Source organism: Nannospalax galili, unplaced genomic scaffold, assembly GCF_000622305.1.
Source record: "Nannospalax galili isolate Female #2095 unplaced genomic scaffold, S.galili_v1.0 scaffold376, whole genome shotgun sequence".
In the NCBI taxonomy this organism is placed as follows: domain Eukaryota; kingdom Metazoa; phylum Chordata; class Mammalia; order Rodentia; family Spalacidae; genus Nannospalax; species Nannospalax galili.
In genome coordinates this window covers 1,761,724-1,768,805 of record NW_008338108.1, presented here as the reverse complement: position 1 = coordinate 1,768,805, position 7,082 = coordinate 1,761,724, and the positions used below count along the sequence as shown (strand labels likewise).

General features: G+C 45.6%; 1 protein-coding gene across 3 annotated transcripts in view; it reads right to left on the bottom strand.

Annotated features, from left to right (window-relative positions):
* Galnt13 (polypeptide N-acetylgalactosaminyltransferase 13) overlaps positions 1 to 6,388 on the bottom strand; it is a 652,434-nt gene extending 646,046 nt beyond the window's left edge. For 2 of the 3 annotated variants that reach the window (XM_008832879.2, XM_029563437.1), the window contains exon 1: positions 5,824 to 6,144. The gene's annotated coding sequence lies outside the window, so the exon portion shown is untranslated. Of the gene's footprint in view, positions 1 to 5,823; positions 6,145 to 6,358 lie in introns of those variants that run through there. The other variant, XM_029563436.1, reaches the window with a different exon arrangement.
* Positions 6,389 to 7,082: the final 694 nt, after the last annotated feature.

Below are 7,082 nucleotides of genomic sequence, written 5' to 3'. Positions count from 1 at the left end.
TTGCATACTTTTTTAAAATATTTTATTTATTATTTTTATTTTAGGTGTTTATGAGTGACTTGCCTGAATGTATATAAGTGCATCCATGTCATGCACAGCCCACAGAGGTGAGAAGAGGGTTTCAGATTCCCCTGGAAATGGAGTTACAGACTGTTGTTAGCTACCATATGGGTGGTGAGAATCAAAGTTGCATACTTTTTTAAAATATTTTATTTATTATTTTTATTTTAGGTGTTTATGAGTGACTTGCCTGAATGTATATAAGTGCATCCATGTCATGCACAGCCCACAGAGGTGAGAAGAGGGTTTCAGATTCCCCTGGAAATGGAGTTACAGACTGTTGTTAGCTACCATATGGGTGGTGAGAATCAAACCCGGGTCTTCTGCAAGAGCAGACAGTGCTCTTAACTGCTGGGCCATCTCTCTAGCCCCCACACATTTTTAAACAACATACCTTAAAACAGAAATTGTAAATATAATTTAAAGTTGTTAAAAGAATAGATTTTCAAATCATACAATGTCAATTATAAGTTTAAATATATTTAAATGCAATTTATGGTTTCAGACATATGTGAGACAATTTGTGTGTGTGTGTGTGTGTGTGTGTGTGTGTGTGTGTGTGTGTGTGTGACTTAGCTGGTTGCTGAGAATGTATTGCTTTAAGAAACACCATCAGCTGGGTATGGTGGTGCAAGCCTTTAATCCTAGCACTTGGGAAGCTGGCTGGTGCTACAGAAGACCCTGTCAAGAAAACAAAAAACAAATAGAAACACCATTAAGATATCCTAATCTATACTAAGGCATATATTTGGAGACTTCATGTGTTCGTTCTGATAACTAAAGTAGAAGGAAGAATTTAGAAACAAAGCCCAGCTTAACTCTTTTAACAAGTATACACATGGTCACTCAGAATTATGATTCCTGTTAGATGCCATTAGATTTAAGAAGTCTGCATGTTCCCAATGAGAGATACACAAACTCAAAAATGGAGCACATTAAAAGTCATGGGCAAACATTTTAAATGCAAACTCTACGCATAAGATGACTGCACCTTTCAACTTTCACCAGAGAGATTTCCTTATGCAGAAGATGGTGATTAATACAGAAACCCATAACTGGCCAACACACAAAGAACTCATCCCTGAATAGGACACCTATTTCAAACTTCTGCCTCCCAGGACTCAGAGATCATTTTGGAAGACGGGGCGAAAAGATTGTAAGAACTAGACGTAGTGGATGACCATAAGCAAACAAAGTTTTCCAAGCAACTGGTCAGTTACACATATGAATTCACAACAATGGTGACAACATGCACAAGTTCCTTGCAAACTTAAACCAGACAAAATCCCAGCAAAAATACTGGGAAGTGGGTATAAAATCCCACCCCAACCTAAGGAACTTTTGGCAACTGATGGAGGTTAGGAGGGGAAGAGACAATCTCTTAAAGGGATGGGACTCTTGGTAGGCTGACCAGGCTCCAGAGAATGGCCCATATTGAGGGTCATATGGGAATACAAATCAGACTCTATAGTTTATATTGTCTATATAGTAAATTACATTTAATTGGGGAGGGGTCAGTGGGGAGAGGTACAGATGGGGGAGGAGATGTAAATACCATCAAATTTATATTGTATGACTGAGGTAGAAAGGAGTAGAGCATGGAGGGCTTCCATGTTGGGTAGCTATTTCAGTGTTCCCTGAATAACTACATTCCCCACAGCCCCTTCCCCTTAGGTCTAAGATGTGCATGGCAGAGGCTTTGCTTCTTATGCTGAGGACAAGGGGTGGGGGTCTGTTATTTGCAGATTCTGGTCTTGGGAGAAATGATTTTCTCTGACACTCCTCCCACATCCCCTGAGGTCCAGATGTGGTCCTGGGTACCCAGGACTTGATGTTGGATCTCTCCCATTCCCAGGCACCAAGAGGTTTTCCATTATTTTTCTGTACTCATCTACAGCCCCAGTATGCCTTTACCTATACGCCAATTGAACTTCTAGAAATAACAATTACAGTTTGGGAAGTTAAATTAAAAAAGCATAATAGAAAGTCATGCAATAACTAAACTAATGTAATCCTCAAATTTCAAATATGTAAGTATATGTTAGAATATAAATTTGAAATTCTATATAGTGCTATGATTTTTAAATACTGTCTACTGACAAAAATATACTAACAAACTTCAATAATAATGTGAAATATGAAAAAATATATATTGTATGAGAATCAGAAAAATTCAACAAATTTTTTTAAAAACTATGATCAATATTGTACTATCAGAGGTATCACTTTAGAATATTATATCTAAGGAGGTAAATTAAAGGGTACAATGCTAGCAGCTCTCTACATCATAAACATGATCATTCATCTGAAATGGAGCACTGTCACTTACTTTATATGATGAAATCTAATTCTGCTCATACTTTACTCACAATTGTTTTTCTTTTTTTCCAGCAACTCCAATATTCCCTCCATTTGTCCAATAAAAAAGAAAATGATTCAGTTGTTTATTTTACTCTCACCTTTTCCTAAAATTCCCAAGTTCTCAAAAACTCATGAAATGAGTGTGCTACATGGAAATGTTTCTCCTACAGGTACCATTCCTAAAATCCAGGTTTGCAAGATGGAAATGTATTAAATAAAAATCACATAACTGTTTAACCTAAACTTAATTGCATTAAGTTTAAAAGTCAGATGTGCAAATCAATAAGAAATTAAAAGGTTTCTCAATTAATATCGGAATTTCCATTTTCCTTATCCTTATTATTTTTTAATATAGAAACAGAGTAGAAGACAGTATCAAGTAATATCTTAAAGCAACATTGTTTGAACATGCTCCTGCACAAAACCCATGGTAAATTGCGTTAAGTGGTCACAAGCATAGCATCAAATAGGAATAAGAAAGCTCATGGATTATGAATACTTTGAATCAAGAGACATTATGGTCCAGGAACTTTGGAAAATTCTCATATGCTTGTAGCATCACACCTCTCATATATATGTGAAGCAGTAAAGGAATCTATAAATTATTTAGGGTAATTCAGCCTACAGATCAATTTATAGTCCCCAAATATTTTAAACTGATACATCTGTCTTTTGTTTTAAAAGAAACATTTCACTTATTAAAAAAGAAACAAAACAAAACAAAACGCATACACATACACATGAAAGTGCTCACCCAAATTACATCATGGACTATTTTGCTTTCAGATATGAAGGTTGAGAGACACAACAGAGCCTCCAAGCATACTTCTTTACAGAATCGGTCAAGCTAAAAACTTGGAGATAGAGACAAAAGTGAGCACTGGGATGAGCCAGAAGGAAGTGAAGACTGTGTCCCCATGTTCTTCCTCCTAATCCTCAACTCCCATGCACAGAAGACTAGCTGAAAATGAAGGCAGAAGGCCAGGTGTGGTGGTGCACGCCTTTAATCCCAGCACTCAGGAGGCAGAGGCAGGTGGATCTCTGTGAGTTAAGCCCAGCTTAGTCTACCTAGTGAGTTCCAGGACAGCTGGGGCTACAGGGAGACCCTGTCTCAAAAAAAAAAAAAAAAAAAAAAAAAAAAAAACAAAAAAAAAAAGAAAAGAAAATGAAGGTAGAATTCTATTGCTAGTATATAGGCTCATTAGCATAGCTAGGTGACTTAGAAGCTTAGAATCAGCTGCACTGCAATCAATCAACCAACAAGTTTTCATTAAACACTTACTTAGATTTCCCACATTGTCCGAGAGTCTGCATATCTGAGACAGCATCCTATTCCATGCTAGACATTCAGATCCAGAATTAATCTACCCTGGCAACACCCTGCAATTCCATCAGAAAAGATTTCTTTCCCTCCACACCTGATCTGAGACAAAGTGCCCCTACTTAAGCAAGTGGCTTAAGCTATGGAATGGAATGACCATCACAGAAATTAATTAAACACATTTATTTAAACAAGCAGGAGCAGTCAGCAAAATTATCAGTGGAGTCAAAGGTGAGAGGGGACAGAAGAAAGAGCTGAGAAATCCTAGATTATGGCAAATAATACAGAGAAATGGGTATTTCTTAAACCTTCCAAACCTACCGTAGGCTATGAACATGTCCAGATCCATCCATATCTGAAGTCAAAGGAACGGGGTTTCAAAATTAACATTTTAATACTGCAGGAGAGGAAGAGAGATCAAGAAAGGGAGAAAGAAAGGATTCGTAATGCAGGTGCAAAAGTCAAGGAGGAAAAAGAATGTGTGTAACAAAGGGAGAAAAATTCCTGGGGTGAGAAGTCCAAAGAGAATCACCAGAGCTGTGACTTTACTCTCAAGCCAGCAGGTTTCCCTAACACTAGAGGGCAAGAACATGAGCAGGCAAAGGAGAGGGAGGAAAAAGGAGAGAGAGGGAGAAAGAGAGAGAAGGGGAGAGAGGGAGCGAGGGAGAGAATGTTGAGCAAAAGATTTCACCTAAAGCTGAAAAACTGGAAACCCCGAGGAAATCAGAAATGTCAAACGGGTGGTCAAGTGCCGTTAGTCCTGCAAATAAAATCTTTCGGTTGTTCTGGTAGGAGAGACAAGCATATTTCCAGGGGGAAATGCTCTCTTAAAACTGAGTGTGAAGTGGATAAAGCAGGGATGCCTTTCGACATTAGTCTTGTCTTAATCCCAAAGCTTCTGGCTGCCTGTCCACAGCTACCAGTAAAGCTGCAAATGAAGGCTCTCCACCTAGAAATTCAACTACACTCGCACACCCTTCCTTGTGCAGACCAGCCTCGGTGCGCGGGGATTCTGGAGGCAAAGAGCCCTGGACCCTGGTTGGGGAGGCCAAAGCGACGCCTTTCATTCTGTCTCATGAACCCCTCTTTCAGCTCCAAGGGAGCCCAGACCCAGTGGAAAGCAGCTGCTTCAGTCCCGCCTCCCCTTCCCGCAGGAGCAAAGCAAGGTCTCAGCACCTGGAGTGCTCAGAAGAGCAGCGGGGTGCTCCGGTGATCAAAGCACCTCGGGATCAGCGGAGCTGGGGTGCTGGGGAAGAGGGGCAGAGACAGGGAGGAAGCAGGGGAGACAGAGAAAGAGGAGGAAATCCTGCAAGAGAGATGAGGGAAAGAGACAGTACATCAGCGACACAGTGACAGCCCAAGAAAGACGGGAGGAAACAGAACGAAAGAGAAAAAGAGATAAGGATGGGTGCAGAGGGACCAAAAGCCGAAGGAAAATCATACCGACAAACTGAGTCAGAGACAGAGACACACACCATGAGAATACAAGGCAATTGAGGCACTGACAGAGACAGCCGTCGAGGAAGACAGCCAAGAACCAGAGCGTGCCCGGTGTCAGGTGGAGTAGCAATGGCAGCATCGCATCCCGGGGCTGTCCGCAGCTAGGAGGAGAAAGTTGCCCGGGAGGGGATGCTAAACCACTGCCAGGGGAGAGCGCCCCCAGGGTGTGGATGGGGACCAGTGCATCCCAGCCCAGAGGGTAGCGGGAAAAGCTTAGGGAGGCCGGCTGCAGAAAGTTCAGCGCCTCACCATCCTCAGGCCGCGCCTGCAGCACCAGGCGAGCGCGCTCCAAGCTCCGGGAGAGCAGCTCCGAGGTCTTAGCCCCTGTCCGGGCTGGGCTCCCCTCCCGGTACTCTCGGCGAGACTTTGCGGCACCCAGCCAGGTGTATGTAGTATGCAGGGGAACCGTCCCAAATCTTCACCAAGAACAGGAGAGCAAGAAAGAGACGGAGACCTGCTATGGTGGCGGTCGATCCCGCGGAGAGAAGGGCTGTCCCCACGCGGGATGCCGCCCGGGTCCCGCCCCGAGGGGCGGCCAGCTGCGCCGAGTGCCGCGTTCAGCCCGCCGAGCCCGCGCTCACCTGCTGCCCGCGCAGCCCAGCTCTGCCTCGCCTCTCTTCACACTTGGCGCCCTGCAGAGCCAGCCAGCCGGGGCCTCGGCCAGCCGGGGAGAGCCTCCCTCATAGCTCAGCGGCCGGCTCCCGAGTGCAGCGAGGACAGGCGCCCGGGCCGGGGAGGCGCAGGAGACGGAGCCGGGCTCCTAGCACATCGTCACCCTGGCGGAGCCGCCGCCGCCGCCTGGTCACTTGGTCCCCGCCCCCTCCGCCGCTCCCTCCCCTCCCGCAGTCCCAGTCGGGAGGCCTGTCACTGGGCTAGGATCATTTACGTAACCAGCACCCCGGTCCTCCTCCCGCCCGGCTCCAGCTCCCGCTCCTCCCTGGGCTGGGCGCTGCGCACCGAGCGCGCTCCAGCTGCTCCTGGAGCCGCGGCTCCTGCGAGGCGCACAAGTCCCGCGATACTTGGCGGGCACGGCCCCCAGGAGCAACTGTGGGGTCCGCTCCCAGTCCCCGGTGCCTCGAGAACCCCGCCACCCCGACTACGCGCTGCAAAACCTACCTGCACGGCGTACCGCGTTAGCTCCCGAGCCAGCGAGCCTCACAGAAGGGTACCGGGGGTCCGGGACTACCCTCGGGGAAAGTTCCAGAAACCTACCTCACCCTTGCCGTCGGCTCTCTAGCGGAGAGATGCTGTCAGGAACTTAAGGCTTGGGCTCGGATGCAGAAAAGATGGACAGAGTTTGGCCTCTCAGCCAGTAAGGTTCAAGCTCCCTTCCAAGATCCTAGTGGTGTCAGCGGCTGCAGCCACTGCCACCCAGCGCACCGTGGGAGAACTGGGAACAGAGTGAGCACCTTGGTGTAATTTTTTTTAAGGCAGAGGTAAAGAAAAAAGTGGGGCTTTGAATTCCTTTCTCGGTCAGGAAGGTATAGTAGAGCGCGCAAGCGCGCGATCTAACCTATTGGTAAGTCAGGAAGAACATGGGGATGACTCAAGAGCTCACAAGGTCATTGGGCCTGGCCTCTTTCTTCTAAGCCAGATTTTCCTCTGCAGAACTCATTCAAAAACTTTCCTTGAATGATCAGGAAACCTCTCCTGCATATTTTTTTTTTCAATTTGCTGTGAATCTATGATTATTTAAAAATTAAGAGCTTAGAAAAGTCTTCCTCATGGGCCAGTGTGATGGCTCAGTGGGTAAATGTGACTGCTTCAAAGCCTACAAACCTAAGTTCAATCCTAGGATCCACAGGGTGGAGGGAAAAAAACCAACTCTGACAAGTTGCCC